The sequence below is a fragment of the Plectropomus leopardus genome, chromosome 24 (genome assembly GCF_026936395.1).
Source record: "Plectropomus leopardus strain MGB_pleo_1.0 chromosome 24, ASM2693639v1, whole genome shotgun sequence".
Taxonomy (NCBI): Eukaryota; Metazoa; Chordata; class Actinopteri; order Perciformes; family Serranidae; genus Plectropomus; species Plectropomus leopardus.
This window is the reverse complement of record NC_142199.1, coordinates 15567703-15593450: the sequence shown is the minus strand read 5'-3', so window position 1 is coordinate 15593450 and position 25748 is coordinate 15567703. Positions and strand designations below refer to the sequence as shown.

At 40.2% G+C, this 25748-nt stretch overlaps 1 long non-coding RNA gene across 2 annotated transcripts in view; it reads right to left on the bottom strand.

The window, feature by feature from the left end:
* LOC148185514 (uncharacterized) overlaps nucleotides 1–25748 on the bottom strand; it is a 62931-nt gene that overhangs the window by 15719 nt on the left and 21464 nt on the right. The gene's annotated exons all lie outside the window — the stretch shown is intronic.

Below are 25748 nucleotides of genomic sequence, written 5' to 3'. Positions count from 1 at the left end.
ATTAAAGAAGGAAGAACATGTGGTACCGAGTGGATCAGTGGATAGAGCAGGTGCCCCATATACAGAGGCTGTGTTCTCACCGCAGCGGCTGCGGGTTTGATCCCAGCCTCTGCCCTTTGCTGCATGTCCTCCCCTCTCTCTCCCACTTCCATGCTACATCTCTCCTAATAAAGGCTATAACTTCAATTTCTCTTATTTTTTCCTTTTGATTTCTGGTAAAAGAAAATATGAGACTCCAGATCTCAACCATCTAAATCTGCTCTGACATCATAAGTCACCTGTTAGCATAACTAACTCCCCCGAAACACCATGTAAGGACAAGTTTTGTGCCGTGTGCAAGACTCTGGCACACGGCCAAGACTGGAGACGCGACGCCAAAAAAGGCTTTAAGAAGAACTTCTGCAGTCGTGAAAACTGACGTAGGTCTGCTGTTAAATGAAAAGAATTAATTTAATTTCATTTAAATGTATCGAAGTAAAGAAAAAAGCAAAAGTACAAATGCAAAAAAGTTTAAATAAATTTAATAAATCCAAATAACTGAAAGGAAACACAGGAAAGCCTCATTCATGCAGTATTTATAAAAAACTGGAACCATTAAATGGTTTTTGCATGAAAAATAACTTACAAGATTATAATCAAAGCTGCCAAATAATTGTCTCATTCAGCCAATTCTTACAGCATACTTTGAAATGGTTTGTGCACAAAATGTCTTTTTTGTAAAGATTATTTTGGGGGTTTTTTTGCCTTTAATTAATCGGGCTGCTTAGGTGTGAAAGGGGGCAACATACAGCAAAGGGCCGAGGGTGCAACTGAATCTGCACTCACTGCAGCGAGGACACGGCCTCTGCTCTATCCACTTAACCACCAGGCACCCCTGGGTGCCAAAAGTTTAATTTATTATATTCATGCTTTTTTCAAACGTTCCTCAAATGTAAATCTTACTTTTCCTTGTGCTGTGCAACAATTTGTGGTCCATGAAGACCAGATGTTTTCCTCTTATTCCTTTTCTGTGCAGTCCTCTGTGCAGTCTTGAATGAGGCCCAATGTGTATCAGCTTAAGGATCTTTAAGGTTTACTTTATTTTGAAGAAAAATGTCCCTGAAATGTACTGATCACTCTTAAACTGAAGACTTTGAATTCAGAGGATTTGGATCTAAATTCAGAATTAGTCACGTAGCCTATACATCATCATTTTAATCAACACTGTGGGACTTTTTTCTTGCATCTTCTTCTCCTGATAGCAGTCAAACGCTCCACCTACTGGCCACAATCTGCTACAGTCAGACAGACTCTCTTTCTCTCTCTTTTTCTCCCCCTTTCACGCTCAAACTGTTCTGTCTATTAAAGGCAATAAAAGCCCAAAAACTAATCTTTAAAAACAATAAATAAGGAAGAAGTTGTGGTGAGAATGTGCAAACCTCCGGCAGACTTCAGACCAGGTGTATGCACGGTTTTAGCTAAAACAGCTGCAGGTGAGATGATAAGGACTACATCGAACACAGTTTTAGATTGTCTGTAAATTCTACTGTTATTATTTTTGCAGGTGTTCTGTAAAATGGCAATAAAAGGCGATTTATGAAGTTCATCTTAAATGATTTATGAGTGGCTAACTTCATCATTATTCTAATGTACACGTATCTCCCTGTCAGCGATCATTTCATTTCATCCTGTGAGGCACTTTGTAAAATTAGTTCAACATAAGCGCTATGAATGAATCACTGATCCTTCACGAATCATGATGATTGAGATCTTACTGCAGCGACGGTTCACAAAAATGTGATGAGTGAGTGATACAGACGCTACATATATGTACAGCAAATGGGTCGATGAGTGGTGGAGGGGCACACGGATCAATATGCAAACAGATGTGTAATGCTGTGACACTATGAATGACACAGCAGTGGGTTCCCTTTTTATTCCATGGAAGTCGGATGCATGAAGTTACTAATGCTGCCATCTGTTTAAAAGTTTAAATACTTGTGACATGTGTCTGAATGTAGCACAAGAAAAGTGAAGTCGGTCCAGGTTTTAAAGGGTTAATAATGAATCTGTGCAGAGTTTCATGCACCTGGCCTGAGATATTCCTCTCGCACGCTTCCTTCTGCGCAGTGATGCAGTTAACAGAGAAAATAGCTCCATTTATCTGCTCAGAACATCGTCTGTGGATTATCTTGAGTAAGCAGGTCATGATTTATGGAAAAAGACGTTGCTGTTGAGTTTTTCAAATGTAGTTTTTAACGCTTTGAGCGCCACAAGCCGAGTGCCAACTATTTCCACTATATTGGAGTGAAGGCAGGCCGATATCTCCAAAACTTGGCAACTCACAGCAAAACATTCTGACTGATACAAACACTACAGGTAAGAGGAAAAATGTGTATACTTTGATTTTGGGGTGATTTGTCCCTTTAAACTTTACCTGGAAAGCTTTTCAGGTTCTGAAAGCACTCAAACACATGCAACCCTGGTGTTCAGCAGCCTAATTTGATTAATTGCGATGATTTACAAGTCTTGCGCTCGAGGGGGAACGCAATCCGAAAGAGGAGCCACGACTTTCACGTTATCTGAAAGGGCAGGCTGCACAAACACACAATCACAGGTGTCAGTTGACCTCGTCTGTAAGGTCACGGCTCAGCGCGCACTTGATTTCATGATATGACTTGTGTCCCGATCAATCATTTAGCGCGCCTTTTCGAATTAAAGCTGGTGTCGGCGCGGGCCTGCTGCCAGAGGAGCCGAGTATCGCTTGCTGTCATTAACTATATAACAACTAAAGAGAGAAGGAGCAGAATGAAATTGGAGGAGTGAACTTCACCAACCGAGAGTAATACACCTGCCCATCTGCCACTCTGTCTCCATCTGTCTGCTTCCCTTTCTCCATTACTCAGCCCGAATCACCAGTGTGTCTGAGTGTGTGTGTCCGCACCGTGGACCCCGACCAGTTCAGATGAGAGGCCTTGTCATGTCTGGAGAGATCTAAACCACTTAGAGGATGAGCAGTGGTCTGAGCTCCCTTCAGACATCCTAGCGCAGCATTCTGCTGAGAATAAGATCCTGGAGTAGCCCTGTTTAGCCACAGATAGCGGCTAAGTGCCCTGTTAGTTCACTCTATCTCCAACCCTTCAAGCTCGATTCCCAAGAGCCTCTTAAGAGACGCTGTGCTGCTTCTTCTTTTTTTTTTCCCCCTCCTCACAAAAGCAGCTGAGCTCAGAAAAACACATTTGTCACACTGGGGAGCTTTACAGGTATCTACGCCTGTTACAGCCCATCAAGCTCCTCTCACAGTATACTGCAGGTTTATAGACACAGGTTGCACTTGTTAAGCGATTAATGGCAAGTGTTTGCTGTTTATTTTCTCAGTGTCGCCCTGTGGAGCATTTAGAGCGTGCTGTGATCCCGTTTTAAGTTCAAGTTAACAGATGAGGTTGGCAAGAGATTTGTTTTTGTTAACAATGTGTCAACCTGATGCCCACTGGCCCGTTTTTGTTTTAAAAAAAGAGGTCACAAATACTCTTTAATTCTTAAAAATAAATAAATAAATAAATAAATAAATAAATAAATAAGTAAATAAATAAATAAATAAATCTTTAATTTTAAAAGGGGCTTAGTTATTTCCTAAAACATGTGGGAATTGTAGTTTTTAGCAAATGTGTAGCAAAAGGCACCAAACATCTAAAAAAAAAAAAAAAATGTCTGCCTTTTAAATGTCTGCTTAAAAAAAAAAAATTTTTAATTTTTTTCCCTTTTTTAAAATTTTTTTTCTATATCGCCAAACATAAAAAAAAGAGAAAAAGAAATCGCCAAAACGCTTTAAAAATCGGCACTAAAATAAAAGCTGAGCCAAGTTGTATGTAAAATACGTTGACTTAAAGTTGCCTTTAAAGGAAAGAAAAAGAAAAAAGAAAAACTGTTGACTGAGGCAGTTAGACAGATAAGTACAGACGTAAGCGGCGTCCTCTAACGTTACGCTTCTTTTCACTCGACAGGTGAACAAATGCTCTGTGCTGCAGGAGCAGCTCACCTGACTCTGTCTTCCCATGTAGAAGAACATTATATGGCCTATAGGTTTACTGATACCCCTGCGTCCTGTCTGAGGGGCAAGGGGTTAAAGATTTCAAGAATGCTGACTGCTTTGTAACATCCACTTTGAGGCCACGCTGACTTTAAAGAGATCCAGAGCACACCTGTCAATCAAACTCTCACATGGACCATCTCTTTCCATTGATCCGAGGTGCCGGGAGTCACTTTCAGGCAAACGGAGCAGAGGCTGGTTTGGAGACGGAGGTGAAAGGCGACCCGATTCAATCTCTGACTTGTCACATGTTGTTGTTTGGGTATCGTTAGGATTCTCCTCATGAGTTTTTAACACCTTCTTTAGATGAAATGTGAGTCCTATAACATGCTGTTTTTATGCACTGTTTGTACATATATTTGTGAAAACGAATGCACCAGAAGTTTGATGTACTCGAGATAATCATTAGCCGGTAATTTTAAAACAATCCACAAATGCTGTGAACACATGACAAATGCACCGAGTGGAGTAAAGGAGTAAGCAGTATCAACAGGCTTCCCACACATTTTCATGGATTTTCATAACTTTCAGTTCAGAACATAATGCGATGATGCTCAGCTATGATTTTTTTCCCCAAAACCTAACCAGTAGGAGCAGTAATTTGCTGCGCACTAATTCTTGAGAAATCATACATATGAACTGCCGTATGAGGACACCAAAGTAAAAAACTAAATGTAACGGCCCTTCAGCAGCATGGAGACACTTTCTGCGGCTGTTTTTTAAATATTCATGCGTCTGCTGTGGAAACTCTATAAGGAGAGAATGGCCAAGTTTCCTTTCAGCCTGTCTGACTGTATCAATAAAACACCCATATTCATCAAATTACAGCCCCACTTAGGCAGAGTACAGTACATGATTCCTCACCATACAGTGTCCATTACCCCTCTGTCTGACTGTCACATTAACTATAGAGAGAGTGTCCCGCCCTGAATGTCATACGAGAAAATAGTCTCTTGTTTTAGTTGATTTGTCTTAAATCATTAAAAAAAAACCCTGATAATTTACGGTGATAAAAGCAGAAATAGAACAAAGGCGAAGGGCTATTTTGTGCAGGTGAGATAAAATATATCAAGCGTTGGAGACGAATGAAAACAGTGTATCTAATATTAGCGCAACACTGATACTTGTCTTAATATTTCCTCCAGCCATCACACACTTTCCATCACTCAATATTTGCACAGTCAGAAGGTTATGAAGACTGTGCACCACAAAACAAGATGTAAAAGAAACACAAGGAAATAAAAAAGAGAAATGAATATGATTCAAGTAATTAGAGTAAAACTAGAAGGAAGAAAAAGCTAAATTGAATATAAGATAAACCTTTACTTTGCAGTGTATAAAATAATTAATATGATCTGTGCTTGTTTTTAACATCAGACTGTCCTTTGCACTCCGCACCAGCAGATGGCACTATTTGCGCGTAAATGGCAAAGAACAACAATAATCCCATTTTGTAACATTTTTTATCCTATTTGTTCCTGCCTGAACTGCATTTTCAACATATTCAACAATAACCAAAAAAACTACAATTAAGTATACATTTAACTTTATTTTGACTGCGACATCTCACACAAATGCAACATTGTCTCAGTCAAATATTGCATTTTAAAAGTTTTACATGTCTATAAAATTTACAGCCGACTTTTTTCTTTTTTTTTTTTTTAGCAAAAAATACATTTTAAAGAGTCCCTACAGATATGCTATTAAACATGTAAAAAATGCTTTGAATAACAATTTCTCTGATTCTTTCCTTTCAACATAAAGTTGAATAAATAATTTAAATGACACCAGCTGCCCACTCAGTGGAAAATCTGGAAGCTGTGAATATACTTGCATGTTATTTAACTCTGATTTCATTGGATCTTTAAGAATAATTTGCAGTGTAATATAGTTCAATAAAAATTAAATGTTTATATGAAATAACGGAAGGGGGAAATTTGGTTTCTACACAAAACAACACAGAAATGTTTATCATAAATTAAAGAGCATGCAGAGGTTCTTGTGTGCTCAGGTGAGATCTGATACCTTTACCGCTGCCAACGAAGGTAGGCAGATACCAGTGTGTGTATGTGTGTGTGTGTGTGCAGCGTTGGTGTGTTTTTAGTGATCTTGTTTTTTTTTAAGAATACATTTTATTTAATTCCTATGATGTCGCTTCACTTTATGAAACCATATTTTGTACACGGAAACATCAGGTTGTGCTTCCTTGCATCATGATGTAAGGACCAAATCACACATCTTTCTAATAGTTACTGATTTGTTTTAGCTTCATTGACAAATAATATGAAGGAATATCCTACTGGGGTAATTAATTTATGAATTATTTTATGAACTGAAGATATCTCTGTTGCAAAAATCCAAATATGTTAAGCATTTAAACTCCCAAAAATGCCCACTGAAATCTCTATACCAACAGATGCACTTATATTTCTTTCAAGTTCAACACGCAACACAAAAGAAACCAAAAGACAAAATAAAATAGCCAGTTCTATTTCACAATGTCCCAATGGTATAAAATAAATAATTTAACATATTATGCAAGGTTCAGCCACGTGCACGCTTCTTTCAAAGTAAATATTGCATGCAAACATGAAAGTAGGGGAGGACTTATTATTTGGATGTAATTAAAGACATTCTCAGCCTAAACTGATGCAGAAAAGACAAAAAATGATGCATGAAAATCAACTAAAAAGCAGAAAATTAAGCATTTGATGCTCAAAATTTCCACCAGTTTCACATGTGCATTTTCTGCTCTAACAAGTCAATTTTTTTGTTGTAAAAAGGACAACAGTAACACATTTAAAGGCAGCTAAATATCATTCATAAAAGCCATATCCAGTTTTCTGAAAATACACCTAGAGACATTACGCTTTTTAAGTGCTTTTGTACAAACTTGTTGTGGAGTAACTACAGATAATGTCAAAAGTGTGCATATTTTAAAGAAAGATTAAAACAAAATGATGTAATAATCTGTGTAAAATGTTGTTATTAAAGTTTATGCAAGTTATTATGTTATGAGTTTAGTGGCAACCTTTTAGATATTAATAACCAAATAACTTGCATAATGTAATGACGCATTTAAATCTAATAAAATTGCTGCAGCAGCCGTGGGTTCGATACCAGCTCATGGCCCTTTACTGCATTTATCCCCCCCTTTCTGTCCTATCTAATAAAAGCAAAATTACCAAAAAATATAATCCCAAACAAAAATTTGATGTAATGAACTATTTCCACCTCAAACATTATTATTTTTTTATCATGTTCACACCCAGCTTTGATTTTTGATTTACTGTTTTATCAACGGAGTGAATAAAGAAACGACTTATCCTCATAACATATTCTTTATTCTATTATACAAGAATGTTTTGCTAAAAAAAATAATACAAAAAAGCGTGCTTTGTGCTTAATTCATGACACAGTGCTTTATCTGCATCTTGTCTGATTAAATGTACATAATAGTCCTTTAATTCTTATTGAAGCGTTACATGCATTAGTGCAGCTTGTTTAACGCTTTTCTAAAGAGCATTAAAAGCCTTCACTGTGCAGCATTTTGAACCCTGTAGTGTTATCTTTACCATTGTCTATCCCAACCTTGGATGTGAGCTATCTTACGAGAAACAGTCGCCTGTAACGCTGCATTTATCGATGTGGAATGATCTTTTTGTGTGCAAAAGGCCTTTTCTACCACAGCCGAGATCTTACCCGGCGTGCCCTCAAGGTGGCGATAAATATCAGGAAACAAAGTCCACATCAACACATCCAATCAGGCTGCTTCATGTAGGAAACACAGAAGTAAAAAAAAAAAAAAAAATCATGCCTGATGTCTTTCTGTGTGGTTAATGAGTGGATGAAATAAGGAGCTGTTAATACTCGAGTCGAATGATACCTTTTTAATTCCTCCTTAAACTGTAGCCGGCTGCGAGGAAGATGTTTTCATAAGGAGGAAAAGGCCAACTAATTCAACCGTGGCTGCGTTTGAATTATAAAACAGGATGAAGAACAGATGATGAATATTTAACCGGGAGAGTTGAGGTTTGACGGTGTAAATATGCTGCTTTGTTATGGCACCGCAACCTATTCGGATTTCACCCTCCACATCGTCATTAAATCTGATCTAAATCTCATAACATGTTAAATGATTACCACCGCGGTACACATAATTATCATCACGTTAATGATGGCGATCCACTTATTCTTGCACGTCTGACTCGAAGGTATCCAAACAGGTGCAGTTTGAAGAATCCTCGTATTGGCCCGAGGTCATCAAGCTGATTGCGGTTCATTATGTGAGTCTTGGGAATGCACTGCGGCCTGCACGAGTGGGGGAAACAGTAACCTACAGGTGGGCTTTCTCTCCCGGGGCGTGGGAGTGAGGTAGGAAGTAAGGTAACTGAATCAATATCATGTGAATTATTAAGAGCTTCCTCCGTTGTCACGCACCGTGGATCTCTGAGAGATGCACTCCCTCCTCCCTCCTTTTGTTTTCTTTCTCTCTTCCTGCGTTTCCTTCTATAAGTTTCCCTCGATGCACAGATATATACCGCACCATTCTTCCACACATGTGAGGTGCACGCCGGCCACACATGCACTGGTCTTTAAGCTCACCCTTGTTGGAGTGCTCATTAGTCAGTGCAGTGATGCAGAGTAGCCCTGTCATTAGCTGAGAGCTCTGTGTCCTCCACTCCCTTCCCTCTGTTTTATTCTTCTTCCTCTACTAAGGATTCGTCTTCATTTTATCTCAGACGCCGGGGGCATTCCAGAGATCTACATGACAAAGATCTCCCTAATCCCACTGACGTCTAAATACCCTCTGCAGACCGTCTTTATTAGCAGAATTGAGATCAGGTATCCTAATTGCCTTTGCCGTACGTGTCACTTGTTACCGACGGAGTTAAAACTGTTGAGGAAAGAGTTTGTTGGACTCCAGCCTTTGTTCCTCCACTCTGGATGGCCGTGTGTTCAAAACTCTGTCCACTACTGTATCTTAATGGGCTTTAATTAAGTGGTACAACAATGTCAAAATACTCCATCGCAAACGGAAGTGCTGTATTCAAAATCCTACTCAATTTAAAGTATGCTCAGATAAATGTACTTAAGGTATCAGAAGTACTCCTTCTGCCTGTGACAGCTTATTATTAAGACATTATCAGAGATACTAAATACTGATGCATCAATGTGTAAGCACCATTTATTTTTAATGTAGAACTTTGCAGCTGCTGAGATGAATGTAGTAAAAAGTGTAATATTTTGCTCTACAGACCTCAAATGTACTATAAATAGTACCGTGTGACATCACAACTGCACACAGGTGTGTTTAAAAGTTCCATACAACATTTGAAATTTTAAAAAAGTGCTAAATAAAATGTGATTACAAATAAAAACGGAAAATTACAGCATTACATGGCGGTGGCATATATGGGGTCAAATACATGGCGGTGGCACAGTTAGGTTTTTAAGAGTTATGTTTTTTTTACATAATTATCCCATAAAATGAGGTTAGTTTTCACTTTGGTAAAAAGTCCTGTGTTTTTTTGACCAGTCCACCACCCCAACCTCCTCCGACACAAATTTCTGTGACACCAAGTTGGTGAAATACTGTTTAATAATATTTGTTTCTTGGAAAGAGCTGGATATACTGCACTGCACTAAATGTGTATATCGATGGCTGCATATTAAATTATTCACTGTTTACGTGGTCATTTGTGTAATGCTGACTGAATCTGGTTTCCATTTTCACAATCCATAGAGGGATGTTTTTTTTATTTCATACAGGGTGCTCTATTAATACATTTTATCAGATACAAGAAAATGGACCCATGTCTGAAGTAAAACAGACAGACGTGTAAACTTGCCATATAAAACAGAGACAATAACACTATTTTTCTCTACCTTTTTTGTATTATGCATAATTTTCCTAATTGTGGATATGTGAGAAATGTTTATTAGTTTATTACACCAAAGTTTGAGGCCATACGAGGTCCAATTTTTTAACAAAAAAAGCTTTGAAGTTTAAGAGAAGGAGCAAAAAATGCCAATATATTTGTATTTCAGAAATACATTAATAATCATATGCCTCCCAAGATTAACTGGGTGAGTCTATGGGAACCAAACTGACTGCACATAAAGTAGTTAAAAATGCTGCGTACACACTGAGGCATCAATATTTACAATTCCATAATGTAAGATATAATAATATATCAGTTAGAAAGGTCGTTCCAGCAGAATGAGTATTTTTGTGTTTTTACTTATGTATGAATGCGGGACTTTTATTTCTATATGTTGCATTACTACTTTGATAAAAGGATCTGAGTACATCCTTCACCACTGCCAGAGGTCAGTAGCATATGCTGATGTAAAGCTTTAAGTGTGACGTATACACTGGTATGGTCAGCATTCATACGGCAGAAAATGAAAGGATTAACTATTTCAGTGGGCAGCAGAGCTGGCAGGTATTTTTGAACGGGGTCACCAACTGCATCTTCACTGCTGCTTTTCATATTTGTATTTTTCTTCCCAACCAAAAGTAGACCTTGAGATATTTCCAGCTCAGCTATGATGGATTGTATTTTGCATCCATCTTAACATCAACAGTAAATACCAGGTTCGGGTGTCAGTCTTTCAGAATCAAAGACTAATGGCCTCTATCATCATTTTGCACCAATATTCAACAATTACACAGTGAGGAATACATCAGAGAGGAGGCTAGATAAAATGTTTCCGCAGAGTGCCGCCTCCGTGATGCAGCACGCAACAAAGCCCCGACACATGTTCGGAGACGAGGGCTTGACTCTCACTTTTACTGGACTGGAGGACCTCTTGCCCCGCTGCTGCAATCATTAGAACTAAAGCTACCGCCCCCTGCACCTGTGTATAGCTCACAGCCCAGTGCACTAAGATCATGCCCATTATGTGAAAGGCATCCTGGGAAATGTAGAAAACCGGTATCTCAATTTAATTTGGTGAAGCAAGCTTAGGTAAAGAAGGTTCACCCCAAAAAAACGTAAAAAATCCTAAAATAACTCTTTCATACATTTGACATTAGGGGTCGATTGATATTGTTTTTTCAGGGCTGATACCAAATATTAGTAGTTACTGAGACAGAAAACCGATACTGACGTGCATTTACAATGAAAATGAAAATCTTTAAAAAAAATATTAAAAATTATGAATACAATAAAGTCCAACACAAAACCTCGATTAAAAATCTTTAGCAAAAGTTTAATCAAAACTGAAACTTTAAATATCGAATACAGCAAGTTCCCTGCAGCAAGTTCCCTGCAGCTTTTTTGTTATACAGTCAAGGGAGATTATTTAATAAAAAAATCATGAATAAAAGTAGCTCCCTGAGGTTTTACAAAGTAAAAGGTACTCTTACTTTTAATAAATTAATTTTATCATCGATCATCATAATAAATCGCAGATGCAGATAAACAGCAAAATGCCAAATTTCAGCACCAACAATCACTCAGGCTTATAATCTGTCGACCCCAATTTGACGTGTGATAGTATATTAAATCTAAATTTTCCATATATAATGACATCACGCTTGCTCCTTAAAACTCTGCTGTTGTCCAAAACTATTACAGACGTATCAACGGGTCACACTGCTCCACTGGGTGGCAACTTCATTACCATGAGCTCACATACTGGAGTTTATTTTGACAAAGCTGCAACCTCAAAAATGAAGCAAATGTAGCCAGAGCCAAAAACTGCAGCTCCACGAATGACCACTTGAGGCTGGCTCCAAGAGTGAGTCAATCCCGTCACTCAAGTCCTCAAAACGCAGGTCCAAAAACCATTAGGTGACACCACCATGGCTCCTTTCATTATTTTATACAGTTTATAAGTCAATGCCACACACACCGTCTTTCTGCCAAAATATTTACTAGAGCAGCGAATATAAATTGATCCACTGAAAGAAAACCCAAACAAAGAATGCAAAATTTCCTCCCAGACAAGTTTCATACAAATACATCAAATAGACACAACGTCTTTCAACATTTTATGCGGTGGCAACATGTAAACAATGCCAGTGCAAAGTCAATTAGGATCTTTTGTCAAGGTGGACACACACATAAGTATAAAGATGAGTCCTCCAGAGTGGGTGGGTCAAACAAACATGGACTTTCAACCAGAAGACTGCTTTTCATGTCCCTTAAGAAACCAAAAGTCAACATGGTTACCTGGTTTTACAGACTTAATGCACCTATGCAAACTATGGTGCTTTTTGAAAATGTTTACATTAATTACATCCCGTAGCTATGTAATTATTTTGACCGAAACCACAATCTTTAATGTCTTTATTAGATAGCAGACAGTGAATAAATGGCAGGAAATAAGAAGGGAGAGAGATTAGGAACGACATGTAACAAAAGTACCAGGCCAGCTGTGAACCAGTGACGTGGTGGTTCATGGTTGGTGCCTCAAATACTACGACGCCAGAACCACCAGTATGAGTAAAAAAAAAGAAAAGAAACAAGACTATATTTTCCAGCAAACAAAAAAAAAGTAGAATACTAACATACTTTCTGGGAGACAGAGTTGGTGCGTACAAAACAACTAACCGACTACAGAAATAACTAACAGTCAACTTCAACCCTTTTCAATTAGGAACCTCTTTTTAACCTCATGATTCACTGGCATACTTAGTCAACCAGAATATAAGGCTATTGCAGCATATCAGGAATTCCCGACCACCACCTACACACACACACACACACACACACACACACACAAAACCACATGCACAGTGCAGCTGAACACCATCCTCCATCACTCCTTCCTTTCCTCTCTATCCCTGCTTTAGCTCCCATGACACTAATGCTTGTTCGTCATGTGTAGACCCATGGGTGATAAATCCATCACAAAGCTGAGATATATTTATTCTGTCTCAGGATGCACACCCCACATCCAAAATCCTAATTTGTCTGAGCGGAGACGGGTCCGACACACAGACTGATGGAACACGCTGCTGTACGCATGTCGTCCTATCAGTCTTCCCGCGGCTCTCTGCTTGCTGTTTCTTATCTCTGAGCTGGCCTCTTGTTTACTGACACCATCAGTTAAACACAACATCCTCTAATATCTGTTCGGCTAATGACTGTGTTGTAATATCTATCAATCTGCAGGCAGCAGACACCCAGGGAGAAGTTGAAAAATACAACTGTTCAAACTAAATTCCAAAACATCACAGGCAGGTAAATTTCCCAACAGATATTCTTAACAAACACAACTCTCGGTTTCAAGCAAAACTAAATTTGCAAGCTATTTTCGTCCCACAAACACTCATCACATCCAACCTGCTGTGTTACCAACTACCATCAACAATGCAATTAATGGACACAATGATGATAGCACCAGGAGGACATTCCTCTTTGCTCATCATGCATTCTGCACTGCATGCTATTACAAATGACCAAACACTCCATATAATAGCACATCATTTAGCCGATGTCCTTCGCTGGCTTGGCTCCCCACATACTCCACACTGGCCATCAAAATCTCTGTGATAGAGCACATTAATTACACCCATCCAGAGACAGCTATGATTACAATTTCACACGTTTGAATGGACTACAGCCATTTGCCACAAAACTGCAGAGGCAGAGCAATGACTTTAGTGAAATGGGGGGAGAGAGGGGAGGGGAGGGGGGGGGGGGCGTTGGTAATTCTCCGGAGAACTGCAGATGCAGGATATGTGGACGCATGGATGCTGACAGCTCTGGCGTTTAAGCAATGTGCTGTAATTGCATGCAAATGGACCTGAATCTGTATCTTAACACGTCTTCATTAGCCGGTTCACAAGTGTCTGCAGCTTAGATGGAGGGACAATGGAGGGTTGAAGTTAATTCTTAGTAGGCTGGTTCTGTTTTCATATTGGACAACTTTAATTAAGCGATAGATTAAGTTTTGAAGGGATGGTTTAATGCATTGAATCCCATGAGTGCTCTAATAAACAGCAGAATATAATCAGTCAGTGATATCTGATGGGGTTGAAAATAGACACAGACGTCTATATTTTCAACACCAAGAGACTCTTTTTTTTCCACTTTAAACAGATCTCAAACATTGTACTAAATGTCTAAGTGTATTTCAGCTGTGGCTCTATGCAAGAAATGCACTTTATGATGAGACATTTCTTAAAGGAGCTGTACGCAAAATTCAAAGCCCCAATTGCCATAATAATTGTTGGCATTGTAAGTACATTTATGTAACATTTGTATGTTTTATATGGAGCAGAGATGTGTTGAGACTTAACGTCTAGGTGCCAAAACGTACCCAACTGAGCTTGCTTGAGTTTCTTGACCTTTCACCTCCAATCAACAACACCGCCAGGTTTAGGCACAACAACCACTTGGTCAGGGTGAGGAAAACGTCTGGCTGAAAGCACCCGGTTTGGTTGATACTCTGCCAAAAATGTTCCAACCGCTTCCAAAAAAAATACTCACTTAGGCCCCTACCAACAAGACTGGAAATGTCTTGAACTCCCATTAAAAATGCCGGCATTTGTCATTTCAAACATGGCTGGAATTGTCCCCAACTCTCGTTAAAAAATACCTGCTTTCTTGTAATAAACCTGGCTGAAAAAACTGCTTTTGTTACTATAAACACTGCTGGAAATGTTTAAAACTCTCATTTAAAAATACCTGCATTTGCTACAGACACAGATGGAGATGTCCTGAACTCCTTAAACCTTTAGGTGCCATAAATATGGCTGGAAATGTCTTGACTTCATGAAAAAATATCTGCTTTTGTCGATACCAACAGAGCTGAAAATGTTCCAAACTCTTATTAAAAATACCTACTTTTGTCACAACTAACAGGGCTGCAAATATTCTGAACTCTTGTTAAAAAAAAACCTGCTTTTGTCACTACAAATACAACTGGAAATGTCTTAACTTCATAAAACATTACCTGCTTTTGTCACTACCAACAGGGCTGGAAATGTCCTAACCTGACGGTGAGAAATCTTGCTTCTACAAACACAGTTCGAAATGTTGCAATTTCTAATTAATACCTGCTTTTGTCTGTCTGGTCGCTGTTTGCAGAAGAATATAATGCCAACAGTTTTATTCTGATGATGACTAAAAATGCAAACAATGCTTACATTTGCAACAGTGCTAACAGAGCCAACAGTGCTAACCTGGGGGGTAACAGGGGGTGCTACGCCGTTAACAACAGCATCTGCCTGTAACTGCTGTATGAGTGCAGTGCAAAGCAGCAGTTATTAGGCTGCCAGTGGGACATAAACAGTGACTCACATGTACCGGTTCGCACACGCAGCCGATCTCATTTTAGCTCGTTAGCAGCTCGTTTCACTATAGTCCCTTTTGCTGCTGCAAGGTGGAAATTATACGCCATTATTCTGCCTCACCATTATTTGTAAGTAAGCAGATTGGTTTTTAGTGCCAAGTGATGCCATTGTTATTGATCATAAAGCGCTGACGTCGGGTATGATATATACAAACTGCACTGAACACAGATTTACAGTCTCATAGTGGTGGCAACATGACCGTATTGTAGTTCTTTGTAGCCTAACAACAGTTTTTTACTTCTGGTGATTACAGTTAGGCCTCCAAAATGCTAAAAGTGGTGCTCAGCTGTGAAGATTATCTTGCTGAACAAAACGTTAAAGTATCAGAAAAGTTTGTTTGCCAGAGAGCTTATTTTTGGCAATGATCCAAGATGGAAAAAAAACCCAATGACTTTGAGGCGTTGGTGTTGTTACCTTCCGGGTTTGCCTCCAGAAAAACCTTCATCCTGAGGCAGTTTGTAGCCACTGGCTTTGCTAAGTTTGCGTGTCTGCGGTTTAGTTGCATACAGTAGGTTTATCAGAGCCTTTTCACTGAAAGACATTTAACCAAAACAGTAAAGATAAAAAGAAAAAATCTCGGCTAAAGATGCTAAAGGCTTCCATAGAGCTATTTTGTGGAATTGCCACCACCAGCGACATCGTTCACATTGCACATAATCATATAATCCAATGTTAATATTGAAATATTGATTGTTGCAGCTTTAAAAAAAAAATCCCATCCCAAAAAAGTCCATCCCCAAGAGCAAAGATTTTGTTGTTATCTATTTTCTGTCTTAATCATGACCAACAGCTCTGGTGCGCTGATGGGGATGAAGTATGTGGCAGCACACATTATATTCATTCTCTGTAGCAAAGGGTGTCTCAACTCTGTTTTTTCTTGTGTCTGGAATCGTTTTGACCTGTAATCCCCAAGATTATAGTGGCTAAACTGCCCACTGTGTGTTTTCATGCTCTTTATCAACTCCTGGTATGCTAGGCTGAGAGGACTGCTGGCCTCTGGATGCCCTTAGCCTGACATTCAGGGATCACAGGGGTAGCTCGCTGTGCGCGTGTGTGTGTGCTAGTGTGTCTGCGTGTGGCTGTGCGAGCGCAGGCGTCTCCGATGCCCTTGGGGCGGAGACCAGCTCCTAGCAGGTAACAGTAGGTCAGGGGGCACGGCAATTAGGAAGCAGTTGGAACCATTAATTAGCCGATATATCACTTACACCATTGTTGGTATAGACTGTGTACTATAAGCTGGAAATAACCTCTGGACAACTTTCCCTCCTCATCATATTCCTATTAGGCTGAAGTCGTGCTAATAATTGCCACCTACGGTTTTAGTCCTCCACCTTAAACAACCCAAAAGCTGGACGGAGATGACATAACACGCAACACTTAGATGACACTTAGAATGGCAGAAAATAACAAATAAGTAAGTGAACCTCAGAGACGGTGCTTGGCATTGAGAAAAACTCTTTCAACTCTGTGCCCCGTCTTCAGGCAACGTGTCTCTTGAATTCATATCAGGATTTTTTTTTCCTCCCTTTTTTTCGGAGGGGTTTCACCTGTGATCCGAGCCCGCCTTGAGCAGTTTGATTTTCCTCTCTGTGCCTCCAAGACAGGCTGTGAACTTTCAAAGGCTGCGAGTAAAGCCGCGGTGAAAACTCGGAGAGGGGGATCTGAGCCCGCGAGCTCGGGAGCACTGCGGCTGAAAGGGATGGTGGATGGGCGGAGGCTGGGGTTGTTTAGAAACCATAGAAATGCGGGTAGTAATGGGGATTGACAAGGCCACCCACATGAAGGAAGGATAGTCTGCTGAGACACACCAGAGGGACACGATGTGCACGCATGTGATTGTGCGCGCGGACCTCTCCATAGAAACGTCGCCAACCCCCCTGTGTGTGGCAAGTGGGGTGATATGGTGCCGAGCAACACACCGCCAACCCTTCAGTTCAACGATAAGGCTCCTCCTGCTGTTGCTGTACCTCTCTAACCCGCAACCGAAGGATAAGTGAGAACACAGTGGCGGCTCTTCAGGAGTAGCAGAGGCCATTTTGCCCAGCCACCGAGTGATTGACAGGAGCTGACGATAAAGGGAGAGAGGAGCGGCGTTGAAGGATAGCGGCCCCTGTGATGGAGTGCTCGTGGGGAAGAGTAGCTATTGAATCCTCTTTTTAATCTGTCTGTCAAGGTTATTGAAAGTGCTGTCTTCGTTATTGCATGCCAGCCTTGGACTTGGAGGGGCCATAAGTATGAGAACACACCCTGTTCTGGAGAGCAGATAAACAAGCTGTAAGCAAATATATATATATGTATGGACAGATGCTCGAACGTGTGTAAAGACGGCGAAACAAATGTGAAATTTCAGCCATTAGAAAAGTTTTTCTCTGGCCTGAGTGACTGCAGGTAATGAATGGAAAGAACAGTGAGCACTACATCCATATTGAAGCTGCGACTGTGGCCACACCATTGATCCCATCAAGCCCCAGTTTGATGCACTCGTCACGCCGACGGCTGCTGGTTTTGCCCCGCTGTTGTCCCAGCCCAGGTTAGACCGAAGGGGCCCCCACTCCAAACCAGACCCCTTTTTCAATCAATGTTCATCAGCGGGTCTAGCAATAAGTTGTCAATGGGATTCTCATTAGGATTCAAGTATGCTTTTGAACAATATTGTATAGTACTGAATCACGCTGACAGATGACTGGCTGAGTGGCAGTTGAGAGCTCGTCATGGAGTGAATTTTAATCAAAAGAGGGGATAGTGTCAGGCCGAAATTGATGTGTCTGTCTCAAACCACTGATACTGCCTGATCCTGTTTTGTCTAATAATCTTTAGAAGGAGTTTACAACATCATAATGAGATTTACATAAGCTTTTATACTCTTTCAGGAACTTGAAAAGGTAGGGCTGCCACTACTCTCTGTCACAAAAAACTTCTGAATCATCCGAGTTCTTAGCAGTAGGGGTGGGAATCGTAAGGTAACTCACGGTACGATCCTGTCATGACACTTGACCCACAATAACAATACTATCAGGATATTGCAATTCTGCAATAATCGATATACTGCAGGATTATTCATCTGCGATACATCGCGGTATGTGTGACCAAAGAAATAGAAGAAAAACTCAAAAGGCAAAAAAACAGCAATTACGTATTTACTTACCCCATTAGGGGTCGACAGATTATCGGCCTGGCCGATTATTGGGGCCGATATTTGGCATTTTGGTGATAATTTGAATTGGCATTTTATTTTAATGATCACCAATAAAATTAATTTAATCTAGGAAATCTCAGCATGGGAGGAGTTTTTACTATGTAAAACCTCAAGCAGCTATTTTTATTTATTGTTTTTTTATATCTTCAGTTGACTTTATAAAAGAAAAAAAAGATCGCTTGGAACTTGCTGTATATGATATTGAGCTTTTCAGTTTTGATTAAACATTTGCTTAAGGCGTGTTGGAGTTCATTATATTCCAAATTCTAAGTACTGACACAAAGATTTATATTTTTATTGTAAATGCATATCAGTTCCGAATACTGGTCTCATTAACTACTAATAATCAGTATTGGTATCGGCCCTGAAAAACCCATATCGATCAACCCCAATACTGCATTGAGGTCAGTGTCACACAGTTTGACAACTGACATGAGACTTTACACAACAAAGTGCATAGCCTTAGTATAGTGCATCATATATAGTGCATTACACACACAGACTGCAACTTGTCCATGACGTGTGGCGTCATTCCAATGTAAAATAGCCATAAACTGGCAGAAGGCCAAACTGCCAAAAAGCAGGACAGTTCTGGAGTTTCTGCAGAGCTGCCTGCTACTGTGAGCACTATATTTCCACAATTAAAGGCACATACTCCACTCATTCATGAAGCCCTGTAAGCCAGTGTCTTGTCAACAAAAGGCCCTGAAACTATTTCACAATAAAATGCCCTGTGTTATCAGCTAATGGGATTTTGTTGACAGAATTGTTGTCAGAGGGCTTTTATTTTGTGACAGTTATAGACACTCAAGCTGTAGTGAAAGGAGGATTAAAGTCAGTTTGACCATTAAAATATGTTGTATTTTTGCAGAAGACCGTGCTTGTCATGCTGTAGACCTTGTTTCTGTAGACACGCAGCAGCTGAGCAGCAGCTGAGCCACCCCTCAGCAGTGATGCTTCTGCCATCACTGTGGCAAAAAATGATCAAATACTGAAATGGGTTGCATTACAGTCCTTAACTACACCTTTAGTCACAGGCAAAAAAAAAGCTTTAATATTAACTTATATTTTAACTTCTCATTTACCAAAATTATACTGTTTATATATAGTTTACCGGCTACCTGCCTGATTCTATAGTAATGCAGTATAATACACATTTGATTAGTATTTCTGGCAGCAGGATGGTGATGCGAGATTGACTAAAAATATTCTTTGTTTTTATGGTAATGAAGGAACATGTCACCTAATGCAACAGTGTGGCTTATTTTAATTATTTAGAAGTATTTGGAAAACACTAAAGTTATATGGGCCAGAGGAATAAGACAAATCAGGGTTTGGATACACAGAAAATGTTACAATACATTTCATTTGATTTTTTTGGAGAAGACAAATGCAGAATATCACCAAAGTTTGCAGTATAAAACTCTTACAATGAGTGGAAAGCAAACTTTGTGGTACAAAAAAAAATCTCCCTCCTGTCCATTTGTAACATCCCGAGCTGTGTGAATTGCATGACCACCCAAATGGAACTAAATGTAATTAAGATCTACTCAAGGTTAATTTGGTCAGTAATGGCATTAAGTATGTATGGAGTCGCCTTTTTCTAAATACCAGTCCATTAAATCTGTGTTATTAAAAGACGATACTGAAATGAGACCAAGCATATACACATTAAAAATAATTAGTTTGTTCTGTGTGTTTTTCTTAAGAGAAAGAGCAGAGTGTGACTGAGGTTGGATTTTAATGTTGATCATCACTAATTGTCTCTTCATTCAAACATGTTTTTTTTTGTCCACAATTTCTTTCCCTCCTCGCTCTGCATGGAGCGAGTTATTCATGCGCTCTGGGTAAAATCGATTGGTCGACGTCCACTCATTTGAGCTCTATTCAAATGAGAAATGAAAGACAGTCTTTTAGAAATGAGCTTTGGTAAGCAAGGAGTGCTACTTGAAAACTGGCATCTATCCAAGAGAAACAACCTTCTATTCTCTTATTCATTTCATTTGAAAACTTGGTCACAGATTGCCCTTAAACACAATAATTTTTATATGCCAAAAGTGTTGCTTTGTTATCCCTTGCAAGGCTAGCCTCCATCAACAGAATGGTCTGAAATTACCAAATAATCCATCAAGAGCCACTGCTTTTCAGAGAGCGCTACCTTGTATCAAAAGCTTACCTTGCCTTGTATTCAAATTTTCCTGAATTATTTGACCATTCATTTCTTTTTAATAATAATAAACCTCTGGAAGATATAAAATCTCTGAAAAATATATTCCAGTGGAGCAAAATCATTTAAATACTCATAAGAGGCCTGTAATTTGTTCTGTCCCTGAACCATCAATGGCTATTAACAAAGACATATCAAAAGCTACTGTATACAAATACACTCTCATACTAGTCAAGTCTTTCCATATGTCCTTTATTCATACAATATATTAATATGCTATTTGACTGTTTTGTGTTTTGAAACAAAATATCTTTGACACCACGGGCACCACACGCTCTGTGTTTATCATAGATATATAAAAAGAACTTGATAAACACATTCCGACTTCCAACTCATCACATACCAACGCTCGGTCAGTAGACTGTAGAAAATATTGGAAGTAGCTACCATGACATTGTGTTGATTTGTGGACTGCTGCTTTGAAGCCTGAAATTCAGTAATTTGGCCATTGCCATCTTTTCTTTTTTTTTTTTTTTGGAGCCAGGAGTGACCATATTTGAAGAGGCTAGAACTGCTGAGGAGCGGATCTGACTTATAGACCGTAGCAACATCTCGCAGACAGCCTGTCACTCAAACAACCCTGCCCTAAATGAGCATAACTGTACGCCCTGGTAAAATCATAACAGTTGAGTTATATAAAATTTCATTTATTGCTGCTGTAGCATTGGGCATTTTAACATGGAGGTCTATGGGAACTGACTAAAGATTCAAGTAGACATTTGAGGTTGACTTTCCACTTGTTTAAAATAAACTTATTCCGGTAACAACCTTTGTTTTTAGGTTTACGTTCCAGATTAAAGCAACAAAAATAATTGTTGAGGTTAAGAAAAAAAAAATCAGGGTTTGCTTATAATATGTACGTTTTTCACTTACATGGTGTATCGTTACATGATATGTCACTAACATAGTATATTACATATACTAGCACACTACGTTGTAATTTAAGTAATGTGATTAACTTTTAGTAACACATGGGAAACAGCGGTCTCACTGGTAAAGGTCTGGAGTTTATTATCCACCTGCACTCCCAGGGGTCTTTGTGGACTTCCTTGCTCTTTCCATTAAAGCTGTTGCATCTTATACTACAGGGTGACTCTGTCCATCAGTACATGAGGGCCACTGACCAAGTGTCGGTATTTGATGAGTCTGGAGTGAAAACGGGTTGACTGCATACAGCATTTGAGGCAGGGCCTTTTTCATTCCCATAAAAGGTGCTCAATGTCGCACGAAGGCCCAAAAAATTTGATGGGTTAGTGGAGGGGTCATGTGAGTTTGCCCATCCGCTCTACATATGCTTTGTCGACTTAGAGAACGCTTATGACCGTGTCCCTAGGGGAGTCCTGTGGGGGTACTTCAGAAATATGGGGTGCCAAGGTCAATGCTGTGAGCCATCCAGTCCCTGTATGACCAAAGTGAGAGATGTGTCTGCATACTTGGCGTAAAGTCAACTTGATCCCAACGGGTGTTGGCCTCTGCCAGCGTTGTCCCTTGTAACCGATCCTGTTTGTAATATTCATGGACAGGATCTCAAGGAGCAACCGGGGGAAGGAAGGGGTCTGGTTCCTCAGAATTTCATCTCTGCTCTTTGCAGATGATGTGGTTCTGTTGGCTTCATCACACCATGACCTCCAGCATGCATCAGGGTGGTTTGACTGCGAAGCAGCCAGAGGGAGAGTCAGCACCTCCAAGTCTGAGGCCATTGTTCTCAGCCTGGAAAACGGTGCATTGGTCCCTCTGCGTTGGGAGAGAGTTACTGCTCCAAGCGAAGGAGTGCAAGTATCTCGGGTCTTGTTTAAGAGTGAGGGTAGAGTGGACAGGCGGTTTGGTGCAGCGTCTGTCGTGATGCAGGCGTTGCGCCGGACTGTTGTGGTGAAAAAGGAGCTGCGCTGAAAAGAAAAGCTTTCAATTTACTGGTCAATTTATGACCCAAACCTCACCTATGGTCATAAACTTTGGGGAGTGACTGAAAGAACAAGACTGCCAATACAAGCGGCCAAAATGAGTTTCCCTCGTGGATTGGCTGGGCTCGGCCTTAGAGATAGGCAGAGGAGCTCAGATATCCAGGAGGAGCTCTGAGTAGAACCGCTGCTCCTTTGCATTGAAAGTGGCCAACTGAGGTGGTTTAGGCATCTGATCAGGATACCTCCTGGGCTTTAGAGGTTTTCCAGGCACGTCCGACTAGTAGGAGGCCCCGGGGCAGACCCAGAACACGCTGCAGGGATTATACTTCTCATCTGACCTGGGAATGCCTTTAGGTCCCCCAGAAGGAGATGGAAAGCGCTGCTGGGGAGACGGATGTCTAAAGTGCCTTGGTCATACTGCTGCGCCTGCGACCTGGCCCTGGATAAGCACACAACAATGGATAGATGGATGGTTGATATACAGACGTCTCTTTCACTATGCAAGTCTATCGGAAAAGGTTGGGGGTTTTTTTTGGCACAATGGACATCATGTGATGGACCCGGAAGTTGTAATTCCACTGACTGGCCACTACAAAAATTGGCTTCAAATTTCAGTGCACTTCCTTGGGGCCTGGTTTACATACACACATATGTGTGTGTATGCATGAGTGAGCACATGGGAATATTTGTTTAAGAGAGAGATTGTTATGACCATAACATTATCAGCTGCAGTTTACACTCCAGTGGCAATTAGAATGTCTGCTTGTGTCTGCTTGAATGTGTGTGTGTGTGTGTGTGTATGCTCACAACATATGCTGGAGTCAGTGGGGAATAGTTTTCCCCAGAGAGTATTCCACACAGCCCTCCAGTCAGTGTCTCAAATTAGAGAGAGCAGCGGCATAGCTGTGCCTCATCCACTTTAATAGCATTTTAACTGTTATTGGAGCGCTTATATATGAGCATTCAGTGATGCTGGTCATGCCGGCGTGCCTATGAAAAGGACAGTGCCACAATAGCCTCCAACTGAACTGTGACAGGCCAATTAATGAGCCTTCATTGGGAAACAGTCGTTACATAGGTCACCTAAGAAGTGTAATTAGAATGCATTGTAGATTCTTATTTTTATTGAGAGCGTTAAATTGAAAGAGGGAGCGCAATCAATGGCAAGTCGTTATAACGATGTAGGGTGATAGATTTGGGTAAAACAAAAGGTGACTGTTTATGGTAGAGATGCAAAACGGCTTACATGCAAGAGTTAGCACATGTATTTGCAACCCCACACACACACACACACACACACACACATAAATGTCGCCCATGAGGCTTGATAGATGTGTCACAGTGGGGATGTGAATGGGAGCCAATTACATTTATAATGTCAAACGTGGTGCAGAAATTAGCTTCAGTATTATTATGTGAAAGCTAATTGCAAGGAAATGCTAAAATGATTTAAATCACCAGGGCTATTTCAAGACATTAAGACATTTTGAAGATAGCTACAGCACTAACAATTTGTACCACCCATTTTATAATTACATTTAATAGGTTGTCTTATCAGTACTCTAAAAGTGGATTCGGATTATCGCAGGCTGGACCAGACCGACAGAACAAAATTGTATTTTTTTTCTTTTTTTTTTGAGTGATGAGTGCCGGCCATTCTGCTCATAGGAGAAGGGAGAGAGATAATATTCTGGGGGTTAAACTCTTGGATTGCCTCTTCAAAAGGTAAAATGGAGCAGAACGCCATTGGCAGGGCCATGCTTTGTATTTTCAAGAAGGCAGTCTGGAAGGTCTACTATTGGCATTCAGCGCCACTTAACTTCCCACCGCAATAGATTTCCTACAGTATGCAAAGACACATACAGAGCGTGTTGCCAAGCCGTCCTCAGAATTGACCCCATCCAGCGGCACTGACCTCACCATTGTTGGCGCTCTCAGCATTCAGATTGTATGCTAATAAGGGCAGCGGATGGAGGGAAGGGGAGTCAGACACATGCTTTGTTATTAAGTGTACGCAACACTTGAGTTGCTGCTGCTTATTAATGTTCAGGGTCCAACACTTGAATGGTGCTGCGAATTATGTTGGTAATACAATATGTAAGTATTTTCCATAAAGCATGATTGTAAAAAGGTTGAAGGGACTAGATCTCGTCTTAAGGAAAATCTTGACTTTTTTACTGCAAGTTTTGGCACCAAACTCATTTCACTCAGTGTGAAGGACAATCAACACGACAGATTGATAATGACAAGACGGTGACTGCCTCTGGTTTTGTTGTATGTGTCACAAGTGCTCTCTGAACTGTGACTCCAAGTCAGAAAAAGAGCTACAGGAGATGTGGCAAAGAAAAGAGAGGAACAGAGCAACAGAGGCTGATGAATGGAGGAGACATGATCAGGAAAGTGTGTGATTGTGTGCGCGTATGAAAAGGAAGCCTGAAGGGGAGATCTGTATTCTGTTAGCGTCGGCCGCCGAGGGCTTAGGGCTCTCTGTCCGCAGCACCTGAAAGCCTTATCCACAGGTGTACAATCAGCAACATAAGCAATAGGCCCTTTACCCTAAGACCACATCATCCGCAGGCCAGCCGCGCAGACCCGGGGTGCCGCTCGGAGCTTAGAAGGAGATTAAGGTCTGGATCTCGCCAAAGAGAAAATGTATCATTCATAAAGCAACATTTCCTAATGGTGTATGATGTCTTAACCATTTAACCTCTGGCTCAAATTATTTCCATTTTCAAGTTTCGCTGTGAAGTTTTCACAGGATTTCCATGAAAGAGTCACAGCTTCTTCTTTTTTTTTCCCCATATCACACACTCTCACTTCAAAGAGCCATACATTTATGTCCAGTTGATTCGTTTTTTTAAATCGTGTCAGTATACAAGTTTACGCCAATTAAGCCAATGGTATTGGTTCCCTAACATTTTCCTTCATTAGCATGAACCCACACACCGTAGTCTATTTTAGTTTCATCAGTGGTGGAAGAAATATTCAGATCCTTTACTTAAATACTATGTCCTGCACTTAAAATCTTACTTAAGTAAAAG